The sequence below is a fragment of the Mauremys reevesii genome, linkage group 5 (genome assembly GCF_016161935.1).
Source record: "Mauremys reevesii isolate NIE-2019 linkage group 5, ASM1616193v1, whole genome shotgun sequence".
Classification (NCBI taxonomy): Eukaryota; Metazoa; Chordata; order Testudines; family Geoemydidae; genus Mauremys; species Mauremys reevesii.
In genome coordinates this window covers 27046785-27067724 of record NC_052627.1, presented here as the reverse complement: position 1 = coordinate 27067724, position 20940 = coordinate 27046785, and the positions used below count along the sequence as shown (strand labels likewise).

General features: G+C 43.5%; 2 long non-coding RNA genes across 8 annotated transcripts in view; one reads left to right on the top strand and one right to left on the bottom strand.

Moving 5' to 3' along the window:
- The first annotated feature begins 582 nt into the window (after positions 1-582).
- LOC120406604 lies at positions 583-7487 on the top strand. Its single transcript, XR_005599403.1, has 3 exons — positions 583-720; positions 1027-1111; positions 7261-7487. It is a non-coding gene; the product is annotated as an uncharacterized LOC120406604 (long non-coding RNA).
- Positions 607-20940, bottom strand: part of LOC120406601 — a 73951-nt gene continuing 53617 nt past the window's right edge. For all 7 annotated transcript variants that reach the window (XR_005599396.1, XR_005599391.1, XR_005599393.1 and 4 more), the window contains 3 exons: positions 20087-20256; positions 1353-1501; positions 607-742 (listed from right to left, as the gene is read on the bottom strand). This is a non-coding gene — a long non-coding RNA (uncharacterized LOC120406601). The remainder of the gene's footprint in view (positions 743-1352; positions 1502-20086; positions 20257-20940) is intronic.

Sequence of the window (20940 nt, the reverse complement as noted above, 5' to 3'; positions counted from 1 at the left end):
TTATAATGAAAAACTACTGCATCCCTTTGCACAATGATGGGAAAGTGTCTCTGTTGTAAAGATGATGTCACAGAGCGGATGTTTCATTTGTGAGTTCTGGGAATGTTTTCCCTCTAGAAAGCCAGGCACTGGCAATTGCGACATTATCTGTGGTTTGACTTTAAGGCAAATCTTTCCATGGTTTTCCTGCAGGAACTGTAACAATTCAGAGTAGTGATTAAACACACGTCTCATGCTGGTTAAGACTCCTCTGTGATATGTTCCGGGACTGAATTCCTTTCCGTTCTGTTTTTATATGTTTGGTAATTATATAGCAATAAGTTAAACTTGAGAAATGCAGTAATGTGAAAATGAAGAAATATAGCTTTCCTGTTGAAACAGTATAGTTAAGGAAAAAAGCGTGTGTGTGTGTGCGCACGCTCCCAGTAGCAAGTGATTAATAATATTTAATATGAGAGAAGTGACTCATAGCCTTTCAAGTGGATTATAAGTATCTCTATTAGGATGGCTGTGAAATAAACATCCCAGATATGATTTACTGGTCCAGATGTTTCAGCAAAGAATGCTTTCCCTTATTTCTACAGATATTTTTAAGAAGATGGAGTCCTTGCTGGCAGAAGAATGTCTATAGAAGTAACTGCATTCACTGGGGCTCTCAGTTCCCATGTAAGAAGTCAGCTGATAATTCCAAATGAAAAACAAAGGGTGAAGGGAGGACTGGTATGCTCCTTCGTTTATTTCTCTGTATGACAAGACAGACAAAAGACCTGTAAGGATGATTATTTACAAGGAAGCTTGTTGCCCATTAATAAAATACAGAATAATTCTGACAAACACAATCAACTGTAATACAGTAAGGTTCGCCTTATTCTAGTCTTAGCAATAGCTCCTTAAGTAATGAGTACCTAATAGCCACCGGAAGCCTAAGTTTGTTTATGCTTTCAATAGCCCCTGTCCCTCACTTCCATCCAGTCTTTCTGGTTACAGTTGTGGGTTCTCAACTACTTTTCAATTCTTTTTCATAAGGTGACAGAAAACCCACAAACATCAACAGTGGTAACATTTTGTAACCAAGAACTCGCTTTTAGAACAGGCTGCAGCTGTGTACGAGGTAAGCCTCAGTGCTTCTTTCCCAGAGTTGAATAGAATATTAGCTCATTTTGTTTCAATATAATAGGATTAATTGCCCTGGGACTGATGTTAATGTGTTGCCATGAAAATACGTAGCACTTTTTATCTTTAAAACTGCTTGCAGACATTAGTCATTAATCCTCGCCATCCTTCTAAATCGGTGAGTACTGTTATCCTTATGATATAAGTAGAGAAGCTGAGGTAAAATGTTTGAGACTTACCCAACACCAAAAAAAAAGGCATTGGAAAAAGCTATGATTACAAATGTGGGGGTTCTGTCTCCTTGTCCTAGGCACAGATCATTTATGCATCCCCTCTGCAATTCCTTTGCAGCCAGTTTGTCTTGCATGAATTTCCATTTTCTGGGATTCTGCAATGACAATAAATGGGAACATTTCTTGAATCTTATAGAACAAAACTTTGACTTCTATGGTCTTGTCTAGACTAGGAAAATAGGTAACATAGAAAGGCACTAAATGTAGCATAGCATTCTAATTCATGGTAGAAATATGTACTGTGTACCAATTCTGTCTTTTTTTTTAATTAAAAAAACCTGTACTATTAAGGAAAGAATATTGTATTTTGTATTACAGCTTTGAATAAATATTTTCTCAAAAGAAAATAATAGAATCACAACATTTAAGTAAGTTAGGACTTTCACAGTCAAGTCAAATGATTTGTGAGCTCTCTCAATAGCTCTGCGTTTCTTTGGACAAAGGCAGGAAGCAACTTGTTTGACAGCTATCAGTCAACAGCAGATTATGAGAAATAAATATTTGCAGTGCAGTTCCAAGTGCTGGATTGTCTCTGTACCACTTGTGACATTGCCACCTTGCTTCTCTCTTGAGGAAGGGTAAGCGTGTGGTTATGGCACTCGACTCAGATCTAGCTTCCATTCCCAGTTCTGCCTCAGACTTCCTCTGTGATAGCAGGCAAGTTGTTCAGTCTTTCTGTACATTGATGGTACATTCCACCACCCTTGGTCTGTTTTGTCTAGATAGACTGCTCTACAGGGCAGGGATAGTCTCTTGCGATGTTCCTATATAGCCTTTACACAGCGGGGCCTTGATTTTGATTCTGAGGAATCTAGTTGCTACTGTAATAAATGTTGTGATGCATTATCCCTGCCTTTCATGTAATAATTATTATTAATTCCCTCCATTACATATGCATTATTCTGCACAGAGTGCTTTTTGTTTGGTAACTATGAGGATGGGATGACTGTAGGGTGTTGGAGGGCCAGAAGAGTATAGGTAGTATATGTTGGAGGTGGTCCTGTCCAAATCAGGATTCGGTGTAACAGAATTGCATGACAGTCCTCTATGCAATGAGTCATGAGGGTCAATGTTTTGGTTAGAGGGTATTAGAGAACAGTGATGAAGACATGCAAATCACAAATGATGTGAAAAACTGCCCCAAAGTGCTCAGAATATGGGGAGGCATAATATGACCATTATATTTCCTAAGAAATGCCCATTAAATCAACAAAATTGGAAAGCTTAAGTATATAATGTATTAGCTCATAATGTCTTCAGCTGAGAAGTACATAGTATCACTTTAACTTTTGCCATTCAATCCACAGTGCTTTTCCGTACCAACATTTTTACTGGCATGTCTGCACTGCTGTTGGGATGACTAAAATAACTCAAAGCTGCTAAAGATTCAGGAACCTTCCAGACATACGTGAAGCAGCAGCAATATTTAAAAATCTTCATAAGCTTCAGCAGTTTCTAAGGGAAATGGGCACCAGGTCAGCACTCAGAGAGATAAAATCCATTTGAGAGAGTCTAACTTTTCATAGTGCTGCTTTTCATCGTCTTGGCAGCTCAGCACTGACAAGAAATAGTGGGGGTTTTATTTCAGGCCTCAACAGCTGCTAAAAAGAGGACATAAGAAAAGAATTAGCCCCTCTGACTATATGCCGCTAGAAATGGTGATGGGATTAAAGTGTATTTTGCACAGTTCCGTAGTGTATCACAAGTAATCAGCTGGCTCTGCAACATTATTGAAATTTCTTTAAGCCCATCATTAGTGTTTCTCACTTGACATTCTTAGCAATTAATCCCTGTGCCCTGAGATTGAGTCTCTTGCTGCGAGGCCCTGATATCCAAACATTATATCTAAAATTAGTCTTGCATAACTACATGGGAAATAGCATGATCCTGTGAATACAGCACCGGACTTGGAGTCAGGGCACTAAATCCTGGCTTTGACATTAGCCTGCAGTGTGACCTTGGGCAAGTCACTTCAGTTTGCCTCAGTTTCCCTTACCCAACTTGGCTGTCTGGTTTATTTAGGCTGTAAGCTGTTCCAACTGTCTCTTACTATGTGTACATAAGCATCTCACATAATAGGGCCTCCATCTTGGCTGGGCCTCTAGATGCTGCTGTAATGCAAATAATAATTATAATCCTCTTAAAACCATACACCTTTGTTTCTGTAATTATTTACTCTTAATTGCCCATCAATGAATTTGAGAAGATCTACACTATGATGCAGCAAGGAACACTGCATAGTAAACTTTCACTAGCACAAGCAGCCCTTCCTTTCCCCATATTTGCAGGGTGACTGCAGCAGCCCTGAAGAGCTCTGTATAAGCTTGAAAGCTGGTCTCTGTCACCCACAGAAGTTGGTCCAATGAAATATATTACCTCCCCCACCTTGCCTCAATACTTTCAAACTGGGGCACCTCAAATCAGACCTTCAGCTCAACAATTAGGCAAAGGAAGCTGTGGTGTTCATTGTCTATAAAAATCAGGCCAGTTATGAATATTAGATTTAAATACATATGCCTTTAAATGAAAGGGGGAGATATAAAAATACAAGAGAAAAAAGTACTGTGCCTCCAGATCAGTTTTTGAATAGTAGCGAGGAGTGGCCTTGATTGGGGGAGGCTGGTCTTACTGGCCCCTATGTATTGCCACCTGTGTGGCACCAGCTGGTAAAGCAGTAGATCTAGTACAGCAACATCGTCAGGATCCAATAGAGCAGTAAGTATAGGAGGAAGTTACAGGCCCGACATCCCCTCAGCAAAGCCCTTGTGCAGTCCCTTCGAAATGGCTGCCAGAGCACTTCTAGGGGGAATATTTATTTCCGTGGGTATTTGTGATGCTTTTGCTTCCTATGAACGTTCTGATGAATAACATTTCACTCATGCTAAAGTTTACAAATAAGTGAATGAGGAGGATTGTGGGTCTCAGCAGTGTGATTTGGTGTGTTTTATACACCAGGGTATTCACTTTTTTTTTTTTTTTGCCATTTTCTTTATTTTGCTTTAATAAACTGAAATAGGCCCAAACCAAAATCTGGGATCTGAATAGCTCTAGACTGAAGAGTTTCAAATCCAGATCCAAGTTCTGCAGCTTGTGCCCATACTACTGTACATATAAATAAGAGAAGCCTCAAAAACAGCTTTAGGGCAACAAAGTTGATAGGGTAACCTCAATATAGTTAAAGACCCAACTAATCAAAGTCACTCAGTTACCTCCTTCTGGGCCAGTTTTCTGTCCAATCAGCTATTCTATATTTATTTTATGCTCCTTCAAATATCTTATTAATTTTCTATTACTTAGGTTTTATAGCTCTTCCTGTCCTCTTTAACAGATTATTTATATATTTAAAAAACCCTCCTGCTGGCCACTGCTTATATCATTCTTTATAACCCTCTTTAACCAGATTGGCCTCTGCTGCCATTCTCTCCGTTTGGATTTAACGGGGGGAAGAGGGGGTGTGAATTTCAGTTGCAGTCTTTCTGGCAGTCTCATAAATAAGTCTCGCTTTAGTGCAGATTCCCTATGTGCTACAGGAATCCAGTCTGAAGTTCCCAGGGAATATTTCATTCCTCAAACCTTATTTTTTCGGTTGGTTTGTTTAGCTTTCTAAAGTACCTAATCCTGGTAATCAAAGCTATAAGACACATATAGATAACAAAATAAACTAAAAGTTTTCCCACCTACAAGAATATTAGCACATTTTTCTATTTTTGAATCTGGCCAAAAGCATTTGCTTTGCATAAGGACTGATTCAAATGTTTCACTATAAGGGAAAAGAAAAAGAAGGCAGTCTTATTTGGCAATCACCAACCCGACCCAGTGCATTTTGAGTCTTCAAAATGTTATCATAATGTCACATGGAGATTAAGGGGTTGTTTGACCTATAAAGCCCTCAGTACCCTGGGACCTTCCACCCTGAGTGACCAGCCTCTTGCTATCAGCAGAGAACATTGATCTAGAGCTCTGAGTTGAAAAGAGAGGAAGCTGTTGGCAAGGTGTCCTACAGAAGGCATATCTACTTCAGAATTTCATTGGTCTGAAATAATCTAAGTTTTCTGAATTTCAGGCCACTGTGAAAATCCCATATATTTCAGCAGGTGTTTCAGATATGCTGGGTATAGAGTTTTGAGGTGCTGAGTGGTTTTGGTGAGATACTGGACTCTCTTTGGGATTGAGAACTTCTATGGGTTCAGGAAGTGCTATTGCAGAATTATTTGTTGGGAGTAGAGATTGGTGTATAGGGACCCATTAATCTCTACGCTGCTGTTATTTTTGTTGTTGTTTTTACCAAGTGTGATTTTAATTATCGTTCAGGCACCCACAGCCTTTGGGTAGGCATCTTGTCAGTCTTTGTATGTGCTCAGAGCAAAATAAGATAAATAAGTGCATGTAAGTGGTCCCAGCTGGACACACAATTGCCTATTTTGTCCATGACATTAAGGAGCATTTTTCTGAAAATTTAGCCCATTGTCAACAGACAACAAAAGCAGAGTGCAGTGCGTAATTAGCAGCAATAGTAAATTGGGTCTTAATAACAAAGGTGTACAAAATGGTTTAGCGAAAATAAAATGTAGTCCAAACTTTTATCTGATACTTGATCTGAACCATCTAGGCTTTTACAAAGAGTTCAGTTAATTTTCATATTGTCTATTTTCATGTACAGTATAGCTCTGTGTATCCTGTTTTTGGTAAGGACCAGAAGCAAACATACCAACGTAATTAGAGATGGGCTCAAACCTCAAGACTTGCAGTCAGATGCACATTTTGAACACCTGAAAGTTTGGGATATGTACAGATTAGAGTCGGACAACACTTTGACAGATTTTTTTTCCTTCAAACCTTCATTATTCAGGGCCAAAAACTATTTGTCAAGTTCAATTATTAGTTTCTCTTGAGGAAAAATAAATGCAAATGTTTAATTTCAAATGTTTTAAAACATTTCATTCTGATTTCTTCATTTCAAAACACTGTTTAGAGAATGTCAAAATGTTCCATTTCAAATTTGACCATTTTCAAAGAAAAAACACAAAAAAGGGAGAAAAAACCACCCCAAATGGCTGAATTTAAATGAAAAAAAATGTTTTGAGTCAATTCAAAACATTTTGGTCAATTCAATTATTATTCTTATTCTTTTTATTTTATTTATTATTTAATTTTAGACTTTAGACATTTTTTGGTCTCTGAATTTTCCCCCAAACTGAAAAACCAATTATTTGCTGAGATCTTGTACAGATGTGGGAATAGGTATTGGGTCCATCACTAAGGAGAACATGTGAAAAAACATTCTTGTGCTTATCTCAAGGGAAATAGCATAAAGAGTACTGGGTTCTTGCCATGAAACCTGTTCTTGAGAGATTTGCACCTTCTATGTTAAAGAAGTTTGTACAACTTTGGAGCAGCATTTGTACTTTCAGATGCTTGTTTGAATTGCACTGACTTGCTGTGTGAGCTTGGGCAAGTTACGTAGGCAAATGGTCTCATTGATTTTGGGTCCCTCAAGTGTCCAACTTGAGACATGAAAGTCTTATTTTCAGACATAGTGGCACCCATACATTGAGTTGAAATCAGTTGGAATTGTGGGTGCTGAGTACCACTGACAATCAGGTCCTATGTGTCTCAAGTTGGGCAATCAAACTTAGAGGGCACTTTTAAAATGTTGGACTTAACCTCTCTATGCCTCAATTATGCCCTCTGTAAAATGGAATAATAATGCTTTCCAAACTGCTTTGAAACGTGCAAATAAAAAAAAAACATGCTAGTGAACTCAACATTAGTGTATTAATATGAATCTCAACATAACCCAAGGAGCTTTTGCATTTTCATGAATGACATATTTATCTTCTGTTCTATCTTCTAGAAAAAAGAAAAAGCTTGCCATGCTGAAGTATGCCTAAAAGGCAATGCTGCCTCTGGGATCTCACATTAACATAATGATAAATCTGCTGTGTATTGCCTGAAAATGTTGTATGCCAATGTGCCAGAACGTGTTTTCCCAGCACGCGTCTTGATTAGCATCTTATTTACATATTGGCAGAAGAGCGATCCTGTGAAAGACCTACAAAATAAACTATGTTTTTAACACAATCTTTTCTTAATTCTGTAGTCTGGCAAAAGCAGTTACTTGCTGAGGCAGCGACTGGGGACATTATGTGGAAAGTACTGTGGAGCCGTGAAACGTGCATGAGTTTCAGCCAACCTTTTGGGTAGTTTTGGGACATGTGCTCTTGCAATTCCCTAGTTTCACTTGCAGCTCCAGAGTCCATGAAACTGAGTTATTTCAAATCAGTCATTAAACTGGTGAGTACCAATAATTTAGCTACAAAACCACTGAGATTATTCAGTAACAAAGCTATCTTGTTTCAGGTAAACCTAGTATCAATTTCCCACTTTTTGGTGACAAACAGTAAAAAGATTTGCTCTAACCTCTCAAACCAGAAAACAGGTGAATTTTGTGCTCCCGCACCCTTTTTAAAAGGAAACTCTGCTCTAGCCTGATTCTTATGATCCCTTCTAGCCTTTTTGGATAATCTTCCACAGCTAACCACACATTGCTCAGAAGCCCTTTTCCACAGGAATAGGTTGCAGCAGCAGATAGCATGGAAATTCATTATAAAGAAAATAAAATTACAGGACCAAAGCAACAGTCATTTCAGGTTGTGTTTTAGCAGGGTGCGTAATTCTTCTACAGTGACATTTAAAATCATGCCGTCTTGCCTCTTTATAGTGGTTAAAACTGTACTTATACACTGGCAGCAGAAGATGAACAATGGGTTTTTCTAACTGAAAGATACTTTATCTCCAACTCCTCATGATATTCATAGCTCAGTGGAAGATAGGGTTTATTTAGAGCTGGGCCGTATTGGGAGGCAGGGAAAAGTAAGCTGCATCCTGTAAAGGGCTGCAGTAAAATACTTGGTCTAAGGTGTAAGGGGGCATTAGAGAAGGAATTGTGAGTCTGAGGTACACACTGACCCTTATTAAGGGGTTTGAGCAAAGGCTCAGGCTAGCCCCCAGTAAATACTAGTTTGGGAGGAGTTGTGCAACACAGCATGCTAATCTTCCCACACAGAGCAAACAGTGAAGGGGGTTGCTGTGAAATATGGCCTGCATTACCATGCTAACCTAGGAGATATATTATTTAACCAACTGCACAGAGTCATGTTGGTAAATCTGCCTGCCTCCTATTGGTGACCATGGCATCTGGTAGATTTAGGAGACCTCTACGGACAGCTTAGGAAATAGATTAGTAAGACAAACAAATAAAAATGGATAAAAGTGTCATAAAGCAGACAGCCAGGGCCAGACAGATTAGTTTAACTCTCCACCCCATCTCACCAAAGAATTTAAGGATCAACAATTTTGAGAGGAGAATTTAAAACACACTTATGGTCCAAAAAGAGGTTATGAATGATACATAGATTATGGGAGGGATTTGAAACGAATGTTCAGAGTTGGCATGTCTGCCCTTGAAGGTAAAAGGAGCTTTACCTTTTACTTCAATGGGAGCAGAGTTAGGTCAATGTTGAGCACGTTTGAAACTCACCTGGTACTTTTTTTATTTGCACATATGTGCTATGTGTTTTCAGTCTTATATGCATGTTTTCTGACTGATGTAGTGCTTTCCTACTTGGCACTCGTGCTATCCCAGCGAAACCAACACAGCTAGAAAGACTATCAGAATAGTTACCTATGTACCTATCTTTACTACTGGTGGTGTTGCACAAGCCAAACCGCCTCTGCCCCCCCACACCAAAAAATCCTAGTTTGAACTGCAGATCTCAGGCGAGTTAGTTGGGGTGGCAAACTGAGCAAGTTTAGTCTGGAAATCATTGATAGGCAGCAAATAAAGAACCCAAAGTGCCATATTTACATTGTCATTTTTTAGGATATAATCACATTATTTTAAGATAACTTAGGAGAACTCAGTTAGGTTGTCTATGCATCAGGTCCATATCTGCAAGAGAGGATATACCACCATCACCTGCCTACCTCATGGGATACCATGATGATAAATACACTGAGATTGTAAAAGACTTGTGTCCTGTATCACTCATTAGGGATTCTTCCCATTATCTCTTTCTTTTTACCCTTTTTCTTAGGACAGAAGGGTAATAGGGGCCATATAAACACCATGGACTAGACTTATAGATAATTTAACATTTTGCATTGGCCTTTCATGTCCAGTTTTACTCAAAATGTTATAGAAATCACGATAAATATAGCACAGTAGAAACTTTTCCACTTTCTTATGCAGGTGGTGATTGTCCTTTAACCCTGCAAGATGCAATCTTCATTACTCAAGTAGATTACTCCTTAGGTCCCGCTCATTGGTCTTGTCCCCGGGGCAGGTCAACAGGGAACAGTGCCTGCTTTCAGGGGAGCGCAAGGATTGCTATTGTGAGTTCAGCTGCTGTGGGAGGAGGAGGTGGTTTCTTGCTAACTCCTCTGTCTTAGTTGGGCTCAATCTGGCCCCAAAAGAAGCAACACCATAACACTAGCACAAGGCCCTAGGTAGGATAACTCACTCTGACAGTAACTGGGTGTATATCCAGAGACAAGAAAGTACTACATCTAGTTAGCATTGTATGAGAAAATACCACCACACATTTCTGTGGTGTTCTCCATTAGCACAAAGGAACAGCAGCCATGTTTACTGCAACCCGAACAAAAGAGTAACCTGAAAGAGACACCAGGAACACCCTTGTTGTACAAAGCAGGACAAAAGTGCAGAATATCCAAGGTCTCACTTCTTAATCACAACTGTTATTCTCTGCTGACTCTCTGACCACGTCTTTAGTCCTCTCATCAGCCTAAGAGGTGCATCTTTACTCACAGCTGTGGCTTTTGTACTTCTCTCATGGTTCTCATAGTGCCCTGGAATGAGTCTCCTTGTTACACCCCGGCCTGTAAATCAGGAGAAACCGCAGTTTCTGTCTCTCAGTGAGAGGAACGCTTGTGGGTTAGTTTTGAAGCAAGGGTAGGGCTCAGTGCTGGGAAACTCTCCCAACCACACTTGACCCATTCTGCCTGGATTTGGTCTGTGTAGGCGAAAAGGGTCAGACAACCTCCACTTGGCTGCTACAGGCCTGCTCCGCCTCCAGTATTCCCCCAGCAGGGCAGCCAGAATTTGACTCATAGAGAAGGAGGAATTTTGTGCCTCTCTAATCACTCTACAGAGGCTCATGAGACTCTTACCTAAATGCAGCTAAATAAAATTTTCCACTTCAGCAACTCATTCAACCAGAGGGAATTCTGCCTACAACACAACTGAATGTAGTCTTGCTCAGAAAATAGAAATCATTGATTATACCATATTCATTGGAGACATTGTTCTTCATTCTGCCCAATGGACTGTGCTTTCAGGAATCTTTTCTGATTGCCACTAAATAAGTCAGTGTTGAAAAAGCACTGACTAGGATCTGGATTACTATTATTACTCATCTGTTTGCAGCAACATGGGTCAGGTTCAAGCAGGCAGGGTTCTTTTTAAAATTAGCACATTTTCGGCTTGGGCCCCATACGGAATTTCAGGGATCACTAAATACCTTGCCTGGGTGCCCCTGTAGACAATATTTCCCAAGCACTGACTGTGTGAAACAAGGAAAAGGGAAGACAGCATTAACTTGGAAAAACACACCAGGGATAGAGCTATGTGAATGACAAGTAAAATACTTTCCCTGATGGGAGCTCTGACATAGTCTGTTAACTCGGTTCCCTACCCATGGGTGTGAACTTCCAGTAGACAAATGTCTTTTTACCATGTCACTTCTTCTTCCCCGTCTGCTAACTCTCAATGTGTTTGGTGTTAGAGGATAGTGTAGTCCCAGAGTCCTGAAGTCCACTCAGGCAGACCTACCTCCAGTCTTATGGGAAGTGCTGCCTGGTGCTTTCCGGGGCTACACCACCTAACACAGTTATAGAGATGTTGTGGGGTGCAATCCAGACCAGTGAACGGCTGTGTCATCACCTGCCCTAAAACCTTGGGTGCCTCACAGTGCTTTGTTGCTGTAGCTCTCAACCTGGGCTGCTCACAAACAGCCAGACAGCATTTAAGTCACACCCTGAGTGTCTGGGTATAACTGCAGCCCTAGTCCAGCAACTCTGACCCCAGCAGCCTGTCTGCAACACTCCAGACACACTCTGACTTCAAGCAACCTTGGTTATTAGCTGCAGGGTAATGTCAGCATGCTCCCAGTCCCAAATTTTCCCCCAAAACATGTCCAGCCCCGCTCACCTGGACAGTTCAGATATTAGAGGTCTGTTTGTAGTTAAATAAACTTGTATTTTGTATGGTAACTCAAAGTAAAGTAGCAAAGAGAAATTTTAAGTAGAAGGCATTAAAGTCAGAAATGGTTACAAGAACAAGAAAGATAAAACACTTTCCAATAACTAAGGCTTAAGAAGCTGCACTTGATTCAAGGTAAAACCCTTTACCACATGTTCTCAAGCAACTGGCCTGAGCAAGTTCTCAGGTCATGATGCCCCCCATAGTCAAAGGGCTGATTCCTTTGTCATCGTAGATGAAAAAATGAGAGAAAAAGAAAGTCTACCTGGGGTGCTTTTGCCCCTCATTTTTATAGGCCAGTCACCCTTTGAAAGGCATTTCCACCAAGGGTTATTCCTAGATCAAGTTCCTTCCAGCTGTGAAGATGGAGATGTGGAGTAATGTGGTGAAAGAGGTTCCATTTGTTGTTTGCTAAAATGCAGATCCATCTCTTTCTGCCCCCCTTTGCTGACAAAGAATGGCCATTTGGCCTGTGATTGCCAATTCACTTTGATGACACCTGGCTAGAGGCATCAGCTTGTCCTTTGTCTTTGAGGAACAGGTTTACCTCCAACCCCAGAGTTGTCTGGTAAACACATTTCAGTCATAAGTTCAGCTTCTGTTCACACCTTTACATATAGTGTTACTGCACACATTTCACCATGATATTAGTGACTCGGAAGTTATTAGTTTTCAAATTATACCTCACAAGGCATATTTTGTACTACAATAGCATGTAGGGCATGAATACAGAGGTTCATTCTCTCACACTTGGATATCGGAGCAGGCACTATTAGAGAAGAGAAGTAGAGGGAAATAAAATCTGCAGGCTTACCAGAGAGAGGGAGACTCAAGGGGGAAAAAACCCAGAAGGAAATATAGTTGGTGAAAAAAGGAATTGATCTAAAAGCTGTTAGTGAAAACAGATCCTGAAAATGGTAAATGAGAAGCCCACCCACAAAGGACCTGAAATATATGAACAGAGAGAATGACTGTTGGAACCTCTGTTGACAGAACACAGTTCAAAGGTGCCAAATGGAGAAGTGAGGGCCCAGTAGGAGAAGAAACCCTGCTTGTGGATAAACTCGGTGAAAAGAAGTGCAGCCACAGGAACTTCAAATCTAAGGAGCACTTCATGGTGAGGAGAAGCAAATAACAGGACAGCAAGAGTGGAGCTGGACTTACAGCCAAGGAGTGGAAAAGCTGATTCTTCTCTGAAGTGACACAGTCTATTGTTAAGGAAACACTTTTGTTCTTGTTAATAAAGCACTGGTACTAACTGCACAGTGTGCACAAGCTCACAAGGTTAAAGAGTTTGTAATCTAGAATTTATTATTATAACAACAACAACTAGTAAGTGTTTGGTAATGTTCTATATTACAATGTTGGGGGTTTCCCTTACAAAGTTCTAAAAATGTAAAATGATCCCTTTTGTCTCAGCCTCTTCTCACAGCCTAGCTGGGTCACCACCTGGTCTCCCATCACTGCCTGGATGCTAAGCAACCACTCAAGCTACTCCCCTGCCCTGAAGAGGTCTTTGACTCACCCATGTCATGCCAGAGGCTGCAAGGACCCTGGAGGAGCCTGTTACTCCTTTCTGAAGTGGCCAAGGGAGGCCACTTCTTGTGGGTTGGCTATCTCAGGTGGTCTGAGTGGGGTGCTCTTAAGGTTTGAGCCCTACGGTGGACTCAAGGAGAATGCCTTAGGAGAATGCGGTTTGCCCTTTTGTCTTACTGCTCTGAGCAAGGAGGCCAAAAATAGGGATGGAGGCAGACTGGCTACCACACATGGCGCTAGCAAGAGTCCTCCTCACCCTAGTACTTAGACAACACACCCCAGCGTGAGCTAATGCCCCACCTTCAGTTAACCTGCCTCACGCCACTGATACAAAGAGATGGCTCTGGGGTCTTGAGCAAAGCAAGGTGTGGCTCCCCCTGCACAGCAAAGCAGGCTGGAAAATGCAGCCATCAGTCCCATTACTGCTCAGATGCAAAGGGAGAACTTTACCATTTCATCTAAGCCACCTGACAAAAAAAACCACTCTGAGGTTCCCCCCCCCCCATTACCTTTAGGCTTGTCCATGGGACCACATGTGACCATTAAGAGCGCCAGATTCACACTCATTGACCCTGATTGTCTCCAAATTTAGCCTCATTTAACTCTGCATAAGGCCACTGCCTTGCTACTTGCCCTAACTAACCCCCTTATGAGGCTCATTGCTGACAAATTTATCGCCCTTAACCCCATTACCTCCAGCCTTTCTCCATGTGCCCCCACCGCTGAACACCCACTGCCATCAGCCTTGCCATCAATGATACCTTCGCCAGTCGGTTGCCTACAAACCCAGTCTTGCAGGCTGTGGCCTCAATTTACCCCTCTGAAGGCAAATTGAGCCTCATTGACCCCGGTTGAACAAAGAGTACCTGCAGCCCTGCTCTTTTTTGACCTTGTGTGACCCCCCTCTGCTTACAATTAAAACACATTGACCGCTCCATGACCGCAACCCTCCTTTCTCTGTCCTCATTTGACCCTTCTGAATCCAAATGGAGCCTCATTGAACCATGTTTGACCAAAGAGTACCTGCAGCCCTGCTCTATGTGACCTTGGGTGAACCCTCTGCTTCAGTTAAACCACATTGAACTCTCCATGACCCCAGCCTTCCTCTCTGTGTCCTCATTTGACCCCTCTGAAGCCAAAGGGAGCCTCATTGACCTTTGGGTGACCCCTTAATGGCTTCAGCCCTCCTCTCTGCTTCCAATGAAACCACATTGAACTCTGCATGACCCCAGCCTCCTTCTCTGTGTCCTCATTTGACCCCCATCAAGCCAACTTGAGCCTCATTGACCCTGTTTGTCCAAAGAGTACCTCCAGTACTGCTATCTCTGACCTCATGTGAACCCTCTGCCTGCAAATTAAATTAGATGAACTCTGAATGACCCCAGCCATGATCTCCGTGTCCTCATTTGACTCCTCTGAATCCAAGTGGATCCTCATTGACCTTTGGGTGACCCCCCATAATGGCTTCAGCCCTCCTCTCTGTGACCCTGGGTGAACTCTCTGCGTCCAATGAAACCACATTGAACTCTGCATGACCCCAGCCTCCCTCTCTGTGTCCTCATTTGACCCCTATGAAGCCAAATTGAACCTCATTGCCCCCCTTTGTTCAAAGAGTACCTGCAGTAGTGCTGTGGCCTCGTGTGAATCCTGTACTTGCAAATTAAATTAGATGAACTCTGAATACCACAGCCATGATCTCTGTGTCCTCATTTGACCCTTCTGAATCCAATTGGACCTTTGGGTGACCCATAGTACCCGCAGCCCTGGTCTCTTTGACCTTGTGTGAACCCTCAGCTTCCAATTAAACCACATTGAACTCTCCATGACCCCAGCCGTCCTCTCTGTCTCCTCATTTGACCCTTCTGAATCCAAATTGATCTTCATTGACCTTTGTGTGACCCCACCGTAGCTGCAGCACAGTAATCTGTAACCTTGTGTGAATCCTCCGCCTTCAAATTAAATTAGATGAACGTTTCATGACCCTAGTCACACTCTCTGGGTCCTCATTTGACCCCTCTGAATCCAAAACTATCCTCATTGACTTTTCCAGGATCTCACACTACCTTCATCTCTGCTTTGTGTGACCTCGTGTGAACCCTCTGCCTTCAAATGCATCCTACGTGACCTCTTCATGACCCCAGAATTGCTTTGTGTCTACTCATTTGACTCCTCTGTATTCAAATTAATCTTCATTAACTCATTATACCTGCAGCCCTACTCTCGGTGACCTCCTGTTAATCCCCTGTCTTCAAACTGAACCTCTCTGTTCACTCAATGACCCCTGCATTGCTTTGCTTCCTCATTTGACTCCTCTGCATCAAAGTTGATCATGATAGACCTCTGCCTGACTCCACACCCCTTCCCGCTATACTGTCTGTGAGCTGTTGTGGACTCTCTGTATTTGAATTTTACTTCAGTGAACTCTCCATTTCCCCAGCCTGTTTTGTGTTATCCGCCCGCTCTGGATCCAATCTGATCCTCATTGACCTCTGTATGTAGCTCTCCTCTTTGTGTCATGTGACCCCACTGAGGCTAAAATGATTCTTAGTATCCTCTGTGCCAGCCCCCATTGGCTCCGTCTTTCACTCTTTGTGACCCCATTGCCTCTGAGTTGATCCTGAGTGACCTCTCGAAAGCCCCCAATACCTCCAGTGCTGCTTGCTGTGGCATCATTTACCCCACTGCCTGCACATCTACCCTCATTGATCTCTGCATGACCCTCTCTACCTCGAGCCTTTTTCTCCATGACCCCCCCCTCAGGATTGCCAGATTGAACCCCAACTCCTACCGAGCTTTTTATCAGTGATCCCTGTCTGTCTCTGTTTCCTCCAGACTTGCTCTCCTTGACCCCTGCGTGACCCTGACAGCCTCCCTACTTCCCTCCATGACACAGTTAACTCCAGACCCACCCTTCTAGGCCCCCTTTGCCTCTAGACTCTTCTGCCCTTACTCCTGCATAGCCTCGTGCCTCCTGACCTGCCATCGTAACCCGTGCATAGTAACCAGAAACAGGCGAGTGAGGCGACCGAGTCACAAGTGCTTACTCCAGCGCCTGAGAACATAGCTTTGATTCCACTGGAGGCTCCCTTAGTTGAGGGTTTGCAAGGGACTTGCTCTGTTACCTCACTGCCATAACTGGGGGGGGGGGAGGGGCAAAAAAAGGCAGTATGAGACAGGGTGAATAAAGAACGCAGACATCGATCATGCTACTTTTTTCATGGATGGCAATGGCACTACCATTTGGACTCAGATCCCTGACTGGAGACTGTCTCTGCCATGCCTATGTCATGCCATAGGCCACAAAGTTCCCTTGGCAGCCTGTTGCTCCTTTCCAAACATGCAGGGGGAGCATGCTTCTTGTGTGCTGAATAGAGTGTGGTGCTAATAATGCCTGTGTTGTGGGTTTGATTCCCCATGGTGGTCACTTGGTGACTGTGGGCCTGGGTAGGGTGACTTTTGCTCTTTTGCCTGACTGCTATGGGGAGAGGGGACAAAAATAGGAAGGATGTGGGCTGGCTATGTTGGAGGGACTCGGGGAAAGTCCTTGCCCCACCATCTGGAGAGCACAGGCATCAATCCCCCTTCTGCAACACAGCAGGCTGGAGAATGCAGGCCTCCATCCTGCTGCCACGCACATGTAAAGTGAGCATTTAACCACCGGAGCTAATTCCCCAGGCTCTCAGCCATTGTCCACTGTTGCACGGTGAACAAAGGCCAGAGCCGAGCAGCTTTCAAGCCCACTATGGCTTGCTTCTTGGGAGGCCAAGTGGGGAAAAGGATCACTGGAGATGCTCAGGGCCCTGGCTGACAACAGTTTCTAAACAGAAAGAGCAAAGGGCCTACACCCCACCCTGCCAACCTCCTGTTGTGGCTCAGGGGCTGGACTAGGTTACCTGCTGAGGTTCCTTCCAGCCCTACATTTCTATGACTATGACTCTATAAACATGCATTGCTGAACTGTGGTCCAAACTAGTCACATGGAAATAAGGTGCTATTGGGCTGTTAGGAATACAATCCTGTCCTGATATTCCTATCACCTCCAGAGAAGGGGAAGAGCCTAGAAGATGTAAAAGGAAACTTAGTTTGATAGCATCCTGTCTGGCAAGAACTCACTTATCAATAGACACAGCTGGAAAACACTTATGTCTGTATAGATGTAGTTGTGAAATCCTCACTTCTGTATTGTTTTGTATGTTTATTTGCATGGTCTCTGTCTGGTCTTCTGTCTGCTGTATAATTAATTTCGTTGGGTGTAAACCAATGAAGGTGGTGGAATATAATTGGTTAAATATCCATGTTACAATATGTTAGAATTGGTTAGTTAAATTTCAGTAAAATGATTGGTTAAGGTATAGCTAAGCAAAACTCAGGTTTTATTATATAGTCTGCAGTCAATCAGGAAGTAAAGGGTCGGGGAGGCAAATGGGAACAGGGACTGGGGATGGGGGAATTGGAATCATGTTTTGCTAAAGGGGGAAATGGGAACGGGGGATGGGAACAGAAACAGGGACACAGACAAGGCTCTGTGGTGTCAGAGCTGGGAAGGGGGACACTAAGGAAGGAAACTGGAATCATGCTTGCTGGAAGTTCACCCCAATAAACATTGAATTGTTTGCGCCTTTGGACTTGGGGTATTGTTTCTCTCTGTTCATGCGAGAAGGACCAGGGAAGTGAGAGGGTGAAGGAATAAGCCCCCTAACACCAGTGATTGCATGTAAGATACCAGTGGGTGTTGTGGAGCCTGAAGCACATTCAGCCATGTTTTCTTGTGGGTAGGAACCCAGTAGAACTGGTCCACATAAGGGTTCCAGGGATTCTAATAGGCCCATTGAAGAAGTGGGTGGGGTGAGGACTCCAGGGATTTACATGAGCAGAAAGTCCAGGGTAGCTTCTGAAGTGTGAGGTGCTGGATAGTAGGCTGAAGAACCCCATACCAGGATTTTGGAGTAAGAGGTATCATCCCTATAAGGAGGAGCTCTGGGCATTGGTGCTGGAGAGCAAGTTGGTATCTGAGCTGGTAGTTGGGGAAATACTGGGACACTAAAGCCTGCTGCAAAGTGCTGAGAGGTGGTGCACAGTGGATATAGCAGGACCTGAGGAGAACTTCTCTCAGTCCCATGGAGAAGAGGGGACTCTGGTTTTTTTTAAACAAACAAGTCCCCTTGAGACAGGAACCTTGTCAGATCTGGAGGGCTGTGATTGCCAATTACCAGGGCCCTACCAAATTCATGATCCATTTTGGTTGATTTAATGGTCATAGGATTTTTAAAATAGTCAATTTCACGGTTTCAGATGTTTCCATCTGGAATTTCATGGTGTTGTACCTGTGAGGTCCCGACCCAAAAGATGGTTAGCGGGGGATGGGTGGGGTGGGATGGTCACAAGGCAGGGGAGTCATGCGATTGCCACTCTTACTTCTGCGTTGCTGCTGGCGGCGGTGCTGCCTTCAGAGCTGGGCAGCAAGAGAGCAGCAGCTGCTGGCCGGAAACCCAACTTTAAAGCTAGTGCCATCACCACCACCAGCACAGAAGTAAGAGTGGCAGGGAATCGGGGGTGGGTTACCATATGTCTGGGTTTTCCCAGCAGCCTCCCGACTGGGCTGGAGGGCTCATAGCTGGGACTGCAACTTCCCTGCCCGGGTCAGGAGGCTGACAGCTAGGGCCGCACCCTCTCTGCGTGAGGGGAAGAGGTGACAGATGAGGCCACAGCCTCTCTGCATGGGGGGAGGGGTGACAGCTGCGGCCGCAGCCTTCCACCCGAGTTGGGTGCAGACAGCCACCTTTGCTTTTGTGCTGCCTTCAGAACTGGGATCCCAGCCAGCAGCCGCAGAGCTTCCTGCAACCCAGGTTGGTTTCTGGCAGTAGGTCTGACCTGGCTCTAGGAGTGGCCCATGCAGGGAAAGAGGAAGTCCCATCCCTCCCCAGTCTGGGCTGGGACTAACAGTTGGAGCCCATCCCATGGTAGGACCCCTCAAGTGGGGCGCCCCCAGCCCGGCCCCTCTCCTACAATAGCCAGATTTCATGGTCCATGACATGTTTTTATGGCTGTAAATTTGGTAGGGCCCTACCAATTACCTTTGGTGACACCTGGCTAAAGGGATCAGCTTGTTCTTTATTTTTGATATTTTGTTTTGCATCCTGTGAGGGAGTAGAGAAACTGCCATCCAGCACACCGGGGGTTAAAGAAAACCTTTGGGCTCAGCAAGCCCCACCCTACTATACCTGTAGCCAGTGGCAGGCCTGGAGGGGGTAGAAAAGAAGGGAGCCTGGCTCAGCTGAGTGGTAACTGGTAAGGGGGCAGGTGGATCAGTGACCCACCAGCTAGTACAGGCACTTGAGGTAAGTAAGGGCTCCCCTGCTAACTAAGCCCCAGCACTTGGGGCAACTGGACTAGTGGGACCATGACCCAAACTGAAGAGACTTGTAGGAAGTAACCCAGGGAAGTGGGTCTTGACTCTCTGCTTGGGATTCCTTGTTTAGGGATTGATCTACACAGGGCCCTGAGCTGGGGGTGGGGGGTGGAGAGGGAGGGTCAGGGTTCCCTTACCACCCCATCTTCCCTTGCAGACTGGAAGACCAGTGATCTAACCTTTAATTTGTCTGGCCATGGAAGACCCTATCACACCCTCCCCCAGACTTGTCTGGTAAATGCATTTCAGCTTATGTTCATAACTCTTACTATGTGTTTTGTACATACATTTCACCATGATATTGGCTAGCAAGTTATTAGTTTTCAAATGATAGATCACAAAACATATTTTGTGCGAAGATTCATACAGTAGTGTGTAGGGTATGACTATAGGGGTGCATTTAGGTCATAAGTGATTTCAACTTCATTATTTAATGGGAAGGAAAGAACTTACCAGAGTTCACTCAGCTCTGCTGCTGTGGCTTCAGTGAAGAGCTCTGTTACACCCCAACAAAGAGCTGTCTCATCTGCTGTTGCTGTTGTGAAATCATCTGCAACAAGCTCCCAGGCTGAACTTTGATGTATGTTGTCTCTCACCATGAAGTCCTCTCAAAAGCACAGATTCTTCAAGAGAGCAGAATTAGTTGTATATAATAACTATTAGCATTGCCACTATAGTCATGAAACAAGACCCCACTGCAGTAAGTAATAATACAAACACAAATAGGGCCATTAAACACATTCTATTCTACTACCCAACAATTTCTGAGTTGTTTTAAGTTATGGTGACCTCTGAAGTGTCACTGAAGGAATGCTGGATACAGTGCTTATGCAAATGAAGTTCTTTCTGTAGCTCTGCTTCCCCCGGTCCACCAATAGATGGGAGCAGAGTGCTCCTTCCCTTTTGGAGCTTTAGGCCACAGACTTTCCATTATCATTATTTAAGGTTTATATTACAGTAGCTCCCACAGGACCAAATCATAATTGGAGCTCCATTGGACTGGGTGCTATGCAAATACTTATGACAATACAATTCCCTGCCCTGAAAAGCATACAACCTAGGAAGACCTACATATTCCATATAAAAGGGGGAGAGCTAAAATATCTAATCCATGTAGTTTTATACACCTATAAAACTCTTTTTCTCATTATAAATATATGGAATAAGTATCAACTGTGTCTATTGCCCCTTAAGCTATTGGGTGGGTTTTGAGGCTGCAGTTGAAGGACCTGATAATGACATTGATTCTGGGAGGATAGCAAAGCGATGAATGAGTGAAAGGGAAGCTAGAATCCTACTGTTAGCAC